Below are 16,499 nucleotides of genomic sequence, written 5' to 3' on the forward strand. Positions count from 1 at the left end.
CCCTCTACGCTGGGGCGTCAAACCTCTACTAGAACAAGGGACTTCCCTCTATTGATGTCAGATAAAACCGTTCTCTGTTACATATGTATCTAGAGCCATGTATCCCTGTTTGGTTGGTGGTTGAGTCCCTGGGAGCTCTGGGTGATCCAGTTTCTTGATACTGTTCTTCATATGGGGTTGCAATCCCCTTCAGCTCCTTCTGTACTTCCTCTAGCTCTTCCATTGGGGTTCCTGGGCTCAGTCAGATGACTGGATGTGAGTGTCTGCGTCTATATTGGTCAGGTCCTGGGAGAAACTCTCAGGGAACAGCCATACCAAGCTGCTGTCAGCACGTGCTTCTTGGCATCAGCAATAGTGTGAGGGAATGGTATCTGCAAATGCGATGGGTCCCTAGGTGGGGTAGTATCTGGATGGCCTTTCCTTAAGTTTCTATTCCATTTTTTTGTTTCTGTCTTTCCTTTGGGCTGAAACATTTCTGGGTTAAAAATTTTTGAGATAATTGGGTGGTCCCCTCCCTCAACTGGGGGCCATGCCTATCTACTGGAGGTGTTTTTTACAGGTTCTATCTCCCCTTTCCTGCACATTTTGGCTAGTCATCACAGTTGTGTACTGGAAGCCTCTCATTTCCCTACCATCTGATACTTTCTAGTGGCTACCTCCATTTCCTCAACCCCCCCGCCCCACTGCCACATATTTTTATTCAATTTTCTGACCCTCTGTACATCTCTCCTGTCCCTTTCAATATCTGATTGTGGCCCCATGTTTTCCTCCGGCTCTTCTCTCCCTTCCAGGTCCCTCCCTCCCTCTACCTCCTGTCATTATTTTGTTCCTCTTTCTATGTAGGATTGAAGCAACCATACTTTGATTTTCCTTCTTCTGAAGCTCTATATGGTTTGTAGGTTGTATCATGGGTATTCTGACTTTTGGGCTACTATCCACTTATCAGAGAGTACATACCATGTGTGTTCTTTTGTGACTTGGTTACCTCACTCAAGACGTTATTTTCTAGTTTTATCCATTTGCTTAAGAATTTCATGAAGTCATTTTTTTTAATAGCCAAGTGGTACTCCATTGTGTAAATGTACTACATTTTCTGTATCCATTTTTCTGTTGAAGGACATCTGGGTTCTTTCCACCTTCTGGCTATTATAAATAAAGCTTCTATAAGTGTAGTTGAGCATGTATCCTTGTTATATATTAGAACATCTTTTGGGTATATTCCAGTTCAGGTAGAACTATTTACAATTTTCTGAGGAACAGTTCGAGTGTTTTCCAGTGTGGTTGTACCTACTTATAATCCCACCAACAATGGAGGAGTGTTCCTCTTTCTCCACATCCTCCCCAGCATCTGCTATCACCTGAGTGTTTGATCTTGCCATTCTGACTGGTGTGAAGTGGAATCTCAGGGTTGTTTTGATTTGCATTTCCCTGATGAGTAAAGATACTGAACATTTCTTAGGTGGTTCTTGGCCATTTGAGTTTCCTCAGTTGAGAATTCTCTGTTTAGCTCTGTACCCCATTTTTTAATAGGATTATTTGATTTTCTGGTGTCTAACTTCTTAAGTTCTTTTTATATTTTGGATGTTAGCCCTCTAATAGATGTACATTGGTACAGATCTTTTCCCAATCTGTTGGTTGCCATTTTGTCCTATTGACACTTTTCTTTGACTTGCAGAAGCTTTTCAATTTTATAGGGTCCCATTTGTCGATTGTTGATCTCCATTGGTGTTCTGTTCAGGACATTTTCCCCTGTGCCCATGTATTCGAGGCTCTTCCCCACTTTTCTATTAAATTCAGTGTATCTGGTTTTATATGGAGGTCCTCAATCTAAAATTGCTGCTATATACAATTATATTATATGAACTAGAACTTTGGATTTCAACTCAGTATTTGAATTTCTTGTTTTTAATACTCTTTGCTGAAGGGCTTTCAATGGCTTGTAGTCAATGGTGACTGTGAGCCAATGACATCATTGAGACAGTCTCAGAAAGATAAGCCATGAGAGGAATTAAAAACAATTTTTAGAATTATGTTGACTTAAAAATTACTATTTGATAATGTTTAATTTCATATTCTCAAACTGCTTATCTGGGATAAGTTTTCATGTTAAACTTTTAATGTATCTCATTCGACAAATTTAATATTTAATCAGATTTCTCTATGCAAGGCTTTCTCATTTGCTCTGAATTCCAAGGTGATAATGAATTCAACTAACCACCACCACCAACAAAACTCAACTACCCCACTAAAAACCCTCCTCAGTTGTTATTCCAAAACCATCCTAAATGGCAACATTAAAGTAGAAGCCGCTATTATATTCAGAGAAGCCCAAGCTTCTATGCTTTGAAGTGAGTTAGTTCAATATTATATGATAATACGGGAGTTATACAAATTGCTCACAGACTTTCTATCTTTCTACACAAAATAGGTTGTATACAATTTCTTTAGATATCAACTCTCTACACATTTAAAAACCATAACATAATGATACTTCACGTTTTTCAACAGTTTTAATTTGGTTTTTTTCTACAGTTATGTTAAAGGGACTTGACATTTGGTGACATTGAATATTGTGTTTATGTGTGAATGTTTGTGTGTGTGTGCATATGTGTGTGTCAACAGGTTTCAGTTCTCTTTTTAACATAAGACATCAGAGTTTAGAATATGTTTGTAATGCAAAATAATTTCTGTGATTATCCGGAAGACAAGTAATGATGTTTGCTATATATTAATTTTTTTAGATGTCCATGGAGGATATTTAAAAAATTTATGTGTAGCATAAACACTTCTTTTAGTTAATAGTAGAAGTTTAACACTCACTGTCTTTACAGTCCCCTAGGTATAGTTGAAGATTTACATATTAAACAGAGTTGCTCTCTGACATGGATTTATGAAATTTTGCTTGTTTATGTTAACTTTAGCATAAATATTAGAATTTCCTATTTGTAGATGGTAAAAAGAAGCTACTGAGGATGAAGATCATGATGAGATGAAAAGAAATCCATTAATTATAGTAAATTGACAATTTTGTTCTATTTACAGCCTGAGATGAGTAATGTTGAGTGAAGCTCTTACTTGAAATTTATATAAATATGATGATATTTTTAGATTTGTAATTAGTTTCCTGATCATTTCAGGTTTTCTAAGGTGTGTCAAATATTAAATATTAAAGAAGATAGAACAAAATTCCCAAACCAAATTAAAGAACTCTGTAACAATATTATCACTTTTGTCATGATTAACTTCATTCCCAGAGCCAACTCATGATTTACATGATATAAAATTAGTCCATAATTTGATGTAATGAAAACGATCTGATCATCTATTTATTATATGCATTTATAGCTTTTTAAAACATACAGTCAATAAAAAGCAGGAAAGAAACAATCTTGAATGATATTTAAAGCTACTATAGAATAATTGCCAATATTTTCCAATTAATATTTTTCTGTCCGTGTGCATTTTTAGAGATACTTAAAGCATGCTCCAAAATTAGACTTGACAATTGCAAATACCAACCAACCAACTCAGTAATAAAATCAATACTTACATTTCCCTGGAGGCCACTATTTACTGTTTGGTGCACTATTTCCTTAATAGAATGGCAGTTATGTTTGTAGAAGCCTTGTAGCTACCATTTTTATGTTTTAACTAAAAGCAGCTTTTTGAAAGAAATATAGTAATGAATTTCTTAAGTTACTACTGGAATTTTCAGAACCATATAGTATTTAATATGAGTGTAAAGAATGTAGATATTCTGTGTGCACATACACACACACAGACACACACATGCACTCACAGATGTGTATGCACACATGGACACAAACATGCTTCCTCTACAACATACACACATGTCTTGGAAATAATGCTGATATACTTTATTTTTTCATTATAATACTTATGAACATAATAGTTAAGCATTTAACCATATTAAAAATAACTAAGTTTAAATGAACACTTTTGTAATTACTCATGACAACTCATTTTGCTATAGTTTTTTGGCACTGTATTCTAGAAAAGATAGTCAAAAGGAAGAAGATAAAGAAAATAGAAAGGTATATGTTTTACATAATATGATTATTGTCAAAATACTATTAACAAATTTATTTCTTTACTTAGAGGCTTTTTTCCTAATAGGTTTGGTTGTAAAATAAGCCTCTCTCTCCCACTTTTTTATTCTGGATTGTTACTTGTTAAAATTTCAAAATTAAAATATATACATTATATTGCTTCTCTACCTCTTCTTCTATATGTTTATTGTGTACAAAATTGGAGAGGTAGAAGTAGGCACAAACACCCATCTTTTACCATGAAGCTATTTGCAATTGATAGTAGTTAGGGTAGGAAAAACTGGTCTCTGTATTATGTTTTGTATTCTCGTTTTTTTTTATTTAACTCTCTCTCTCTCTCTCTCTCTCTCTCTCTCTCTCTCTCTCTCTCTCTCTCTCTGTGTGTGTGTGTGTGTGTGTGTGTGTGCTTTCTTATGATTTGATTTTATGGTACTTTTATCTTTGACACAGACAGAATATGAAGCTCAGTGGATGGTGAGTGGGACGCTGAGATGAGTGCTAGAGATGAGAGAATGTGAACAAAATGACTTATATGCAAAAATAATTAAATATAGGACATAAATATGTCATTCTCATACTTACCCTTTTAAGCAGATTTGAGATGTTTCTATAACTAAAAGAAGTTTTAAAAAGCTAATTTTTACATTAGCTTCTTCTAGATAATAGAATAAGAGTCATTAAAGATAGAAGAGTACATTTACCTTGACAATGGCGTATGAATGGTCACACTTTCTTAGCAATTGGACAAGGTAAGGTAAAGTAGACAAGTTATCTGAACAGAATCCATGGCTGCTTTCAGAAGACATGTTTTCAGGCAGGATATTGGAAAAAAAAAGGCCATTGATTGGCTTCCATCTTTCACTACAATGATGTCAGCCACTGATGTTAGTGTGATAAAGCTGCAATATTTTCATCACAAAGAAATACTCGTAATCAAATCTTTAATAACTGAAGGAGCAGAAACTGTCGCGAGCTCTCAGGAACACCCTTGTAGCTCCTCTCAGACGGTAAATATTGAGAGTAAGATCAGAATGAACGTGGTGTTGAATTGAAATTAATTCGCTGGAGTTATTACTTATGGTGTCACACCAGTCTACATTCAGGCTTTTCACTGGAGGCTTTGAAGAGCCCTACAGGACCAACCAAATGTAATTGATACAGATTCATGGCTACATAACAGCTGCGGGAGCAAGGTGCTACAGCTTGTACTTTAATCTACCTTTCTTTCTGAGAGTTTATTATGTTTTTGAATTTATTCTTTTGTAGATCTGGGAGCTATCATTTTTATGGAAATTAATCTTTTTAGAAGATTTGTCCTCTCTTTTTCAAACACTAATACATTCATTCAAGGGTCCTATTATTCACATCCAGCTGGCTTTTATCTGGTGATATTTACTTCAAAAAGCCAAGTTAAATGGTATCATAGATTAATTCTCAGGGCACAGAGAAGCTTTTTTGGAGAAAAACATGGTTTGGTAATTATGTGAAATATCATAATAAAAATCACAGAAAATGTCAGAAATGTGTTGTGTCATCTGTCATAATAGGAACTTCAAAAAACTGCTTCTTGAAGTGTGGTACCTTGCTCTTGTCAAAACGTTTTATTTCAGAAACATTTTACATATCGCAAAAGTTTGATTTGGATTTTAATGAACTATCACGAATCTAGCTTTTTGTTTTTCCTTACACAAAGCAATGAAACTTCAAAAGAGGCTTATCCACTGCTATCTCTTACATAAATCAAGCTGGAAATAAGACACATTTTACAATTCAATTTAAGATCCCACCGAGACAATAATGCTGCAAGCTGTGCATTTTGCAAAGTAATATAGTAATGTCTAGTTTGCATTTTTAAAAAACCAAATTAATCATACTTTATTGAGTACATTGGAACAAACCTAAAATTCATTTATTATTAAAATCTTCTGCCATAAATACAAACTATATTTTATACATAAAGGACAAACTCATTTATTCATTAAGATAATTTGGATAAAACAGTTGGCACATGCATTTTGTAGCAATGAAAAAAATGACATTTGCCATTCTGGTGGGTTTGAATTTTTAAAACAGTCTCCGTGTAGTGAGCTGCTTGAGATTTATTCTCACATGAAATTGTACTAAGAATTAACACTTCCATATAAAAATAGAACCTAGCCTAAAACATGGAGTTTTAAAAACAAATTAGTACAATGAGTTATTTTTGAACAGACATCTCATAAAAGTTATGAAAAGTATTGAACATTATTCTTTGTGTAACCAACCTATAATAATGCACTGTGAATCATATGTGTTAAAATAGATCTCCAAAATTTAATTTTGCATAAAAAGATTAAGGTTTACCTTGTTACATTTAATAAACTTTACTATGAAATCTTGAATCTTGAAAGCGTTTCCTCAATTTGTCGTCTCCCATTTTGACTGTCAGGAAAGGTCTAAAAAAGTATACACTGCTGGATTTACAAAACTCTGAAACCTTTTTAATAAGACCTCTTCTTTTCAGACATAGATACTAGAAAGCTCCCAAATAAAATACATGTTTTCCTTTGTATTTAAAAGCAAAGGCAACCCTAGTATTTGTAAGTATATAGCTTACAAGTCTGTAGAACCAGAAAAAGATGATCTCATGCATCATACAACAGAACCTAGTCCTGTTTTGTGCAGAAAGCCAATTTTCTTTCAACCATTTTCTTAAGAAGCAGACATGGTCAAGAACACATTTTTTTGGCAATTTTTTTCATAGCATGAAATATGAGATTCAGGATTTGTGTCTTGGTCATATCAATATCAATGTGGTGGATGACAGAATTTGGGATGGCCATTCCTGATGATGAACCTCTTCCTCGTCCTACTGTCTGATCTATCACTTTAATCATCTCTCTCTTCTTCCTAAGATGATGACCAAACTCATCATCCTGACACCTGAGAGCTTTCATAATCTGACCCTCATCCACCTCACTCTGACTTCTGATGCTTCCTAATGCGTGCTTGCATCTCTATTCACTTGAGTTTCCCAGCTGTCATCCACAGCCACCATTTGTATATGCCTTTGACAGATTGCCCAGTTTAGGCAGTTCTGTGAGTCGAATATGCTCTTACCTACGATAGACAAGATTTAAAGACAATGATATGTCCAATATATTCTTTTATTTGTTTTAAACACTAAAGTTTTTTATTAATAATTTATTTATTTTTTCAAATTGTAATTCATTCACACAGGGGTTATAAATACAGAAAGGCAAGATGTGAGGAAGGGGATGACACTGGAGCATGGCTGTTCAGGGGGAATACAGATATCTTTCAGAACAGGGTATTGGCTGGGTGAAGGTTCAGGGGACAGATCACCATGACTCTGCCTATGAATCACTTGTCCTTATCTAAGTTGATATTGTCTGCCAAGGCTACCTATTTACAAGGTCTATGACTACTCAAGCTGGTAAATTTCCACGAAAGCTGCCTGTTTACAATAGCTTATAGCTATCTGTTTCAATGTTTTTCCACAGAGACCCAAGACTTGGTGTTAGTATAGACTTGGTGTATGACAGGCCTATTGCTGATTTTAGGCCTACGGCTGATTTTAGGCCTTCAGTGTGTAAGGATGGATATCAATATATTCTTAAGGCCAGCCCTTTCCCTACAATTCCATGTGATCTTCAAAATTCAAGTATATGTGGTATACAGGAACACAAAAATCTGTATTTGTTTATGATTTATATCTCAGTTAGCATGCAATCCAGTTTTGTTTACTCGATATATTTCATTTTTGTACACATGTACATACACACGAGCTCATGTGTCACGTGTGTATGTGTGGAATGTGTGTGTGTGTTGTGTGTGTGTGCATGTGTTGTGTATGCAGGCTCAAATGTGGGTATGTGCATAAGTGATAGAGAACAGACCAGTGTGTTCACATGTATATAAAGGGCAGAAAGTGACATCTGGTGTTTCCTTCAATCCCTTTCCATCTTATATACATAGATACAGTCTTTTAGTTGTCATTTCAGCTAAAACAGGTAGCCAGATCAATTCCAATAAACTCCGTCTGTACAAATCTGAGATTGGTAGTAGGCTGATAAACCTGTCCAGCATTTAAGTGAGTATTTGGGATCAGTGTTTCCCAAAGAGAAATAAGCAATGGAGTTGGATAGGTTAGGAGGGAAGGAGGGCCTGAGAGGAGATAGGGGTGGAAACTGTGATCAGATTATATTGTATGAAATTTTAATAGTGAAGTGTAATAATCAAGAGTATTAAGACAACAACCAAAAGGTATGTGAATTGATGTTAGGTCCTCATGCTTTACATGGCCAGCATTTTATCTACTGTCAAAGCCCTATATACTACAGTTCTTATCATCTTCTTCTTTCCTTTTATCAGTCTAGTGCTTTTGCAAATCTTGAATCCCCACTTGGTATACAGTGCATACCAATAATGACCACATGGATGGTTTTATTATGAGTTTAGTTGTACTGTTTGGTCAGTATTGACAGAGGATTAAACTCTGTGTTGCTTAGTGACATTCAAATACATTTCTTGGTCATTGACGAACATGATGTTTGTTCCTCATTTTTCCACAAATTTTCAAAATTTAGGACTAGCCGAGCATTGGAATAAAGAAGAAAGTGAACTAATTCAAAGCCACTTAGTTTCTCATTGAGAATTGAAAAACATATTAATGTTGATAAAATGATTCACATTTTTCTCTACACATTGAAAGATGTTTGACAGAATTGAAAATACTCAGACCTTGAGGGTTAGGATACGTTTCAATGGTACAATATACAGCAGGCAGGCATGAGTCCCTATTAAAATCACTACAATAATAACACAATTGAGTATTACTGTATTCTTTTTTATTGGATATTTTATTTGTTTAGCCTTCTTGTATTCTTAATAAGGATAGTTTTTGAAACGGTAAGAGTTAAAATAGATGGAAAACACCCCAAATTGTATTTTTATCACAAAGAAATTTAAGTCAAGTTAACTTTGCCATTATTTATGGGTCTCCATAACACAAGTATATATCCTTGTGATGATATTTTACTATATTATTTAACTATAATATTATTAAATATTTAATGATTTTTTAACTAACATATGAAATATATTCCATAAGTTTTATTGTCAAAATCAGCTCCACATAGGAAGCTCATGGAACAGAATTTCAAAATGCAACAAGAAAAGAACAAAAACAATTTCAGGGCAGATTATTTTAACCATAAGGTGTTCCTAAGTAGGATTTATCTTGAAATCTCCTGTTTTTATTTTTTCATTGTTTGTTTGTTTTTATATAGTTGATTAAACAGTGAAAGGGGTTTGAGGTGATTTTAACTAACAGAAACATTTTCTAGGGCCAGACAGAAAGCTCAATTGTTAAGAGTGTGTGCCTAGCTTGCAAAAGTCTCTCAGTTTGAGCCCTAAATCACATAAATCAGGTAGCTTGACGTATACATATAAATTTCGCACTTAAGAGGTTTCAAAAAATTGGATCAGAAGTTGAAGGACATCCCTGTTTCCATAACAAGTTTGAGATGAGCCTGAGACACATGAAAGCATGTGTTTAAACTGTAGCCTCTGATATAAGAAAATAATGATATTGGGTCCTAGACCCAGTCAATTGTAAAAACAAAATAAAACCAAACCAAAAAAAAAAAAAGGCAGAGCACTTTTCTAAAATAAAAAAATTAGCATAAATTCTAGTGATAGTATAGTGATCACAAAGAGAAAATAAAACATTTTTCCTGTGGAAGATTCATATGATTAACAATTATATAGTTAATAATTGAGTTTCCTAGAAGAAGTTAATTGCATTTTTAATTTTAATACACTGATATTAAACATTTAAAATAAATTAGTTTTCTTTATAACTATTGTTAGTAAACTATGATAACTTACACAAAAGCTATTTTTCTTAAATTGAACAGCTTTAAAAATTTTCTCTTCCACTTTGAATATTTTGGAATAGTTTTATTTAATTACATTTTTGTACATGGTTTTCTTGTATAGCCAAGGATAGCTCTGAATTCATATATGTCCCTGGGCTTTCTTCAAAATGTTGGTCCTACTGTCTCACCCTTCCAAGTATTATGAAATCAGATCTGTCCCACCATGTCCAGTGTGGTACTTTCCTTTTGAATATTACTGTAGAACCTGTTGAAGATTAGAAAACCTATGACTGAGTTAGCCAGATATTATTCCTGTGGCTATTTTTTCATTGTTTGCTTGTGATAATGCACCTTAACTCTGTGTGCAGGGTTATCTCTGACAGTGTCAGTATGTGACCTTAGACACGTTGTTACAGCCTTCTTTCCTGCATTCGCTCCTCACATTATGATTAATGTAACCAATTCATTATAAAATGAAATATGAGATATTGAAGTCTTACTTTAATCTTACAGGTCTTGAGATTGTCAGAAAACTTATCCTCATTTAGACATTTCATCCCCCTTTTGTTCTCCTTCACATTTCAATTGAAGTCTGAAGAAACACATTGAAACCACTTTTTCTTGAGATGTAGTTGGGTGTCTTATTTCTAAGTGGAGAAATATCCATCTAAATTACAACCTCCTTAAATGTTTTCCTGTTGCCAGTGACTAAAATTGTATTGGTCATTTTGATTTGAAAGTCTTCTCACCTGACTGTCTAGGCAAAGATGGTGAGAGAGGTGTACATGATGTCTTCAGTGTGCTTACTGAAAAGCTGTGTGTGGGGTGAATGTTTTGGTTTCCTCTAGACAGTAGGTTTCATCAATCCTTCCCTCCACATGTAACCTACACTATACTCTAATATTATTTCAGAAGACCTGAAGTGTGTTGAATTCTTCTCTGATAGTCATAGCCTCTCTACATAAAGTCTACTATCTTCATAGTAATACTATGTAGTATTACTTTATAGTAATACTATCTACATAGTAATACTAGTACATACTAAATTTCAAGCTGAGTTAAAGGCACATTTCAAGGTAAATTTAGTTGTGTGTGTTTGTAAACTGTCACTGCTTATTCTATCCACATTAGGTAGTATTCATTCATTGTATGTAAACTGAATATTGGATATTCATATATTTATGTTGATTCTCATATTAAATAGAAAAATCCTACATTAGACAAAGTAGGGAAGTACAGTTATTACCACAAGTCTTTTTGCTAAGAATTTATTGTAACATAGAGGTTTTATTAAATTGTGGGAACCAGGCCCGACTATTTGTTTAAGCTTGGTTGGTGGATCCAGTAATAAAACAAACACACCCATTCTAACATACTTGAAAATTGTTCTGTAAATAATTCCTAATTCTCCCTATGAGTATCTGTCTCTCTCTCTCAGATTTCAGTGTTCTCTTTCTACCTACTGAATATTAATCTACATTTAAAGCATATTCAACCAATGTAAATTGATTTCTAATTCACATCTCTCATTTTAAAATAGTTGATTAATAGTTTTTAATAGTTTGTGTTCTGATTTCATAATACTAAGAATCAAATCACAGAACAACTTAAATATTTCATTACTTTCTTATTAATATGCTTTTTTTCCAGAATTATTAATAGTATGTTTTTAAAACTGAGATGTGTTTTCACATACCTTTAGTCCTAGCAGTTAGAAGAGAGAGGCAGGTAGATCTTTGTGAGTTCCAAGTAAGCCAGGACTACATAATGAACTTTTAAAAAACATTTAATTTACATAGGTACATACATAGCTTAGCCAATAGCCTCTTAAGTGGGAAGACCATAATCAACATCAAATGTCTTCATGACCATCACCACTGCTTTAATAAGGATAATACTATTACAACTTCTTTGCTAATTATTTGAAAGTTTACTATTTTTATCTCTATTTGTATTTAATCAGGTTTGTTTTACAACTTTCATATATACAGCCTATATTTCACTTTTCTAAGTTTATTTATGTTTAAAAATACACTTGTTTCAGATTATCTTCCATTTGCATTTACAATCTGTGTTCTATCTGTACTTTTATCACATAAAATATTAAGATTATGCTTGTAATTTTCAGGATAAGAATGGCCTACTAGGTGGTTTTATCATCTTAAATGATAAGTATAAAACAAAAACACAAGCTGACCGTATCATACAGACACAAGATCCAAATTTTGAATGTTTTTTATATAAATGCCAAACCATTAAGACTCCTACGCAAGGGAGGGACAATGTTAAGATTTGTACATTAAAGTACAAATTCGGTCCCTTCAAACTGATTACAGATAGAAAAAGAGTAGAGATAAAATGCATAGATGCAATCAACCAGACATAAAAAAGGAATTGAACATCAATGGTGAATAAGAAAGCAGGAGATAAGGATCATTCGTCTGTTTCTGGCTTAGACAACTAACTGATAATATTATTCTTTGAGCTGTACTCTGGTCTGTAAGAGAGATAAATGAGCCCTGAGAGGCAAACATGTAAAAAATTTCAATATTACTCCTATGAGCATGCAATCCTTTCTCGATGATGATTATGCTTTTCTGGATAATTCTTTTCAGACAAAGATGTAGTTGTTAAAATCTCAAGCTGTGTAATGAAAATCAAAACAGATTTTAACTTATCCTGATCAATACTTACTCCTAAACATAAACTTGATTTGTTTGTCGTACTTACACATGAACATAAAGTTGTTTTTGTTTGTCATGACATTTATCAAAATGATTATAGGGAATACAGTTGTCACTTTTATTTGAAATGAGAGCAAAGCTATAGGGAAATTATAAAATTATTAGAGAGAATAATTTCTAGTTCATTTGCTTGCTTACTAAATTTGTCCACAATACACTGGGAAAATGAAGAAATAACTATGTTAATAGTTTTAAAGTCTAGAAGATGCATGGCTATGTTATAATGAAATATGTGATTTTGAGCAATTGTGGGATTATATTTAGAATCACAGTATATATATACCTGGAAGGATCATATCTATGTTATTGTCAACAACCAAGTCTAGATTATCTGTGGAATTTAATGGATCTAGTTTCAACATTATTTCTGTGGAATCATTTGGCTCTTGCTTCCAATCAGCTTATCAGAGCTATTAACAAGATTCTTATGCTTAATAAATACAAAAGAATTTAGCAACTCTTTCTTTCCCCATACTGAATGCTATGAAAGTGTTTACCAGCTCTAGCCTGGATTTGTTTTGCTTTGTTTTCAGGGATCTGTTTCATCTGGTTAACAGTGACAGTGTGGTGCTAATGAGTCTTACGACAGCAATAGCATCAAAAAGCAAAGTGTTCTCTGATATAATTACCCCTTTCTTCTGCACATACACCACTTAACCTTTTATCTTGATAGCAATGGCTATACTTCTTTTATTTTCAGTTGCATCAAAACTTTCTCGAGTTGGGTATGAAAAAAGGGAGCATATGTGAAGAACTACATTCTGCATAAAGTAGTTCATTCCGATATATCTCATGAGATGAGATCAAATTCCAAGTAACTTAAGATTGAAATTACTCTTACTTACATTTCCATTGCTTTTCAAAGATTTTCAAGATAAAATATTACATCTTTTAGTAAATAGGATTACAAGGATGTTTCAATTTAACTGGGAAGTTGCTCAGTGGTATATCATGACTGAAAAAAAAGTACAAAGCACCAAGTTTGATCCCTAGCCTCACAGGTAGGGCAAAAAAAAAAATGACTCAGCTTAGAGTATGTCCTTAAATAATCATGCTTCCAAGTATTACCTTGTACTCCATAGATATAGGTTACATAGATACATTTTTAATGCATAAGGTAAATATTAAGGATTGAAAACTGTTCATTGTCATTGTATCTAGAACAATTTGATTGTGTTAAACCAAAAATTCTAGAAGATTTCAGCATTTATGTGTTAGTTATAATGGACTCAGCTAGTAAATTAGATAGATAGATAGATAGATAGATAGATAGATAAATAGATAGATAGATAGATAGATGATAGATTATAAACGATAGTACATAGAAAGAAAGATAGAGATAGAGGAGAAGAAAGAGAGAGAGAGAGAGAGAGAGAGAGAGAGAGAGAGAGAGAGAGAGAGCAGACACACAGGGCTTTGTTATATGATTCACATAATGACCATTTCTCAATGTACATATAATGCACAGAAAGCTATGTGTCCTTTTCAGTTTTATTGAAATGAATCCACTGAAAGATCAACTATCTAGTTTTTCTATATTTAAATTAACAGCTAAATGGCTGTGGAACCTGTGAGTAGTGTTTACTTTTACTTAGAACTGATGTTTTCAGAGTTGGATGGTGTTGACATCCACCTAAGTGTTCTTCTATGGAATGGAGTAAACACCCAGTCCTGATTTATTTTTATTGTAAACGACTCTTGACAATGTCAGGTTCCTGTCACAGTCTATCATTGTAACTCCCTAAGTAGTGTGTGACAGTTACTCCCTTAGAGATTTGTCTCCTTTATCAGGGTCAGTCTATGGGAAATCAGAAGAACTCATTACATGTCACCTAGGTATAAAGAAGAATAAAACTCAAATATACTTTTACCATTATTAATGTATGACAATATAATGAAATATCTAAAGATCATCATAATTTGCATTTAATTATTTTATGTGTACTCTATGAAAATTTATTTGCAAATAATTTAGTCAACTGTTTTGAAATTCATTCCTTATTGTGTATATATAATAATGAAGGGAATGAAGTAAATGATAAATATAATTATTCATACTAGAGTTATAAATGGTATCATTTATTTACCCTTAATTCTGCCTGTTTATTAAAAAGAAATTAGCTCTATTATTTTCTAAAAACTTTCTATTTCCTCTCTTGCCTATGGATTGTGTTTCAAAATCTTGAGTTGATCATCTTTCTTTGTAATGAGACTGAATGGCTCCATTATAAATTCTATTTTAAGAGTTTGTTCCTACAAATACACTGAAAAAAAGAAAAATGTGAACTTTCAACACTCAATATATTTCAGAAAAGAACTGGGATTTTCAACCATGAATGGAAAAATAATTAAAAAGAAAAGTGTACTATAGAATTAAAAATAAAAAAATTAAATGTGACATTAGTAGCTGTATGTATGAATATATATATATATATATATATATATATATATATATATATATAATGTAAACATTTTGCACATCCATATATAACAAAATGAGAGAAAAAGGTCATCAATCTGAGAGGTAGGAAACAGAGGAAAGGTTTGGAGTTAGAGGATAAAATATATATCTACTGGCTTATTGTGTGTAAGATATTGTACATAATGAAAGCATTTGAAATGATAACTTTACTAATTGTAGGCCTGTCTATTTCTGAAGTAGCCCCTTTTCATTTCTCATTTGTTCACCCTAATGGAGAAGGAGTACACTATAAATAATGCAAAAGTCACTTACAGCTGACTTGGTTATGTATTGTATATTTTTCATCAGACTTGTTTCTTAATTGTTTGCTCTACTTATTATTTAAATGAGCTAACATAATCAGTGTTTAACACATGATGATTGGTGGAGATGGCTAATAGCCTTCTACATAGTGGGAAATTTAATGTAGCATTAGAAACTTTCTTAGGAAAATTCTTATGTGGCAACAGAGCAGCTCCACGATTAAGAAACTGTGGTACCACAGAGAGGGGAAATGTGCTATCTTTTGTACATCAATTTAATCAGAATTTAAGTTACTGTCTTTCCTATAAACTTATTATCTCAAAATGTATTTATTATATGTTAAATATGTAATATTTTTCATATAATATGATAAAATGAAGCAAAATGAGTATATTTGAAGAGTTTTATCCTAGTAGTCTCTTGGCAGGATGCATTTGAGAAATTCACATTTGTACAGTTATTTCACATTTGACTAGAAGGTATGTAAAAAAGTCAGATGTAGAGAGGTAAAGATATATAAAATTATTGAATGCGAAAATGAACTTTTGTATTCAACTGTGGGAGCAGGTTGATGAAATATCTCTTATGTGAGTCATTTCTGTATAAAGCTATAAATGTTTTAAAACTAAAAGCTGTCAGAGTTTCTTGTAAAATAATAAAGATAATAAAGATATCCATTTAATTGATTCTTTTCATTGTTTAATAAAATTGCTTTGTTTGATTGCTGAAGAATTTGAATTGAGTTTTCATTACCCACTTCTGAACAATTTACTCTGAGATCCAGACAGTATTGAGCTAATGAGTTTAAATTTATATTGAACCTTAACTGTCTTCATGAAGTAAAGGGAAAAATATCATGGCAGTAACTAAGTAGTCTTCACTGAAAATTGTGTCATAGAGATTTTACAACCTAGCTTTTAGCGGAGCAAAAGCATTAAACAGGGAATTTTACCAACTTTGCTGTTTCCGTGTTTATGAGAGTATTATCTACTTTAGAATGAATTCATGGGGTAACAAAAAAGTTAAATCTATGATTTTATATTAAAATCTTCTAGAGAAATGAATTAATGCTATTAAA

The 16,499-nt window shown here is 32.8% G+C and overlaps 1 protein-coding gene across 4 annotated transcripts in view; it reads left to right on the forward strand.

Moving 5' to 3' along the window:
• Nucleotides 1-16,499, forward strand: part of Dach1 (dachshund family transcription factor 1) — a 367,379-nt gene that overhangs the window by 223,469 nt on the left and 127,411 nt on the right. The window lies entirely within an intron of this gene.

This window comes from Grammomys surdaster, unplaced genomic scaffold (genome assembly GCF_004785775.1).
Source record: "Grammomys surdaster isolate TR1022 unplaced genomic scaffold, NIH_TR_1.0 126124, whole genome shotgun sequence".
Taxonomy (NCBI): domain Eukaryota; kingdom Metazoa; phylum Chordata; class Mammalia; order Rodentia; family Muridae; genus Grammomys; species Grammomys surdaster.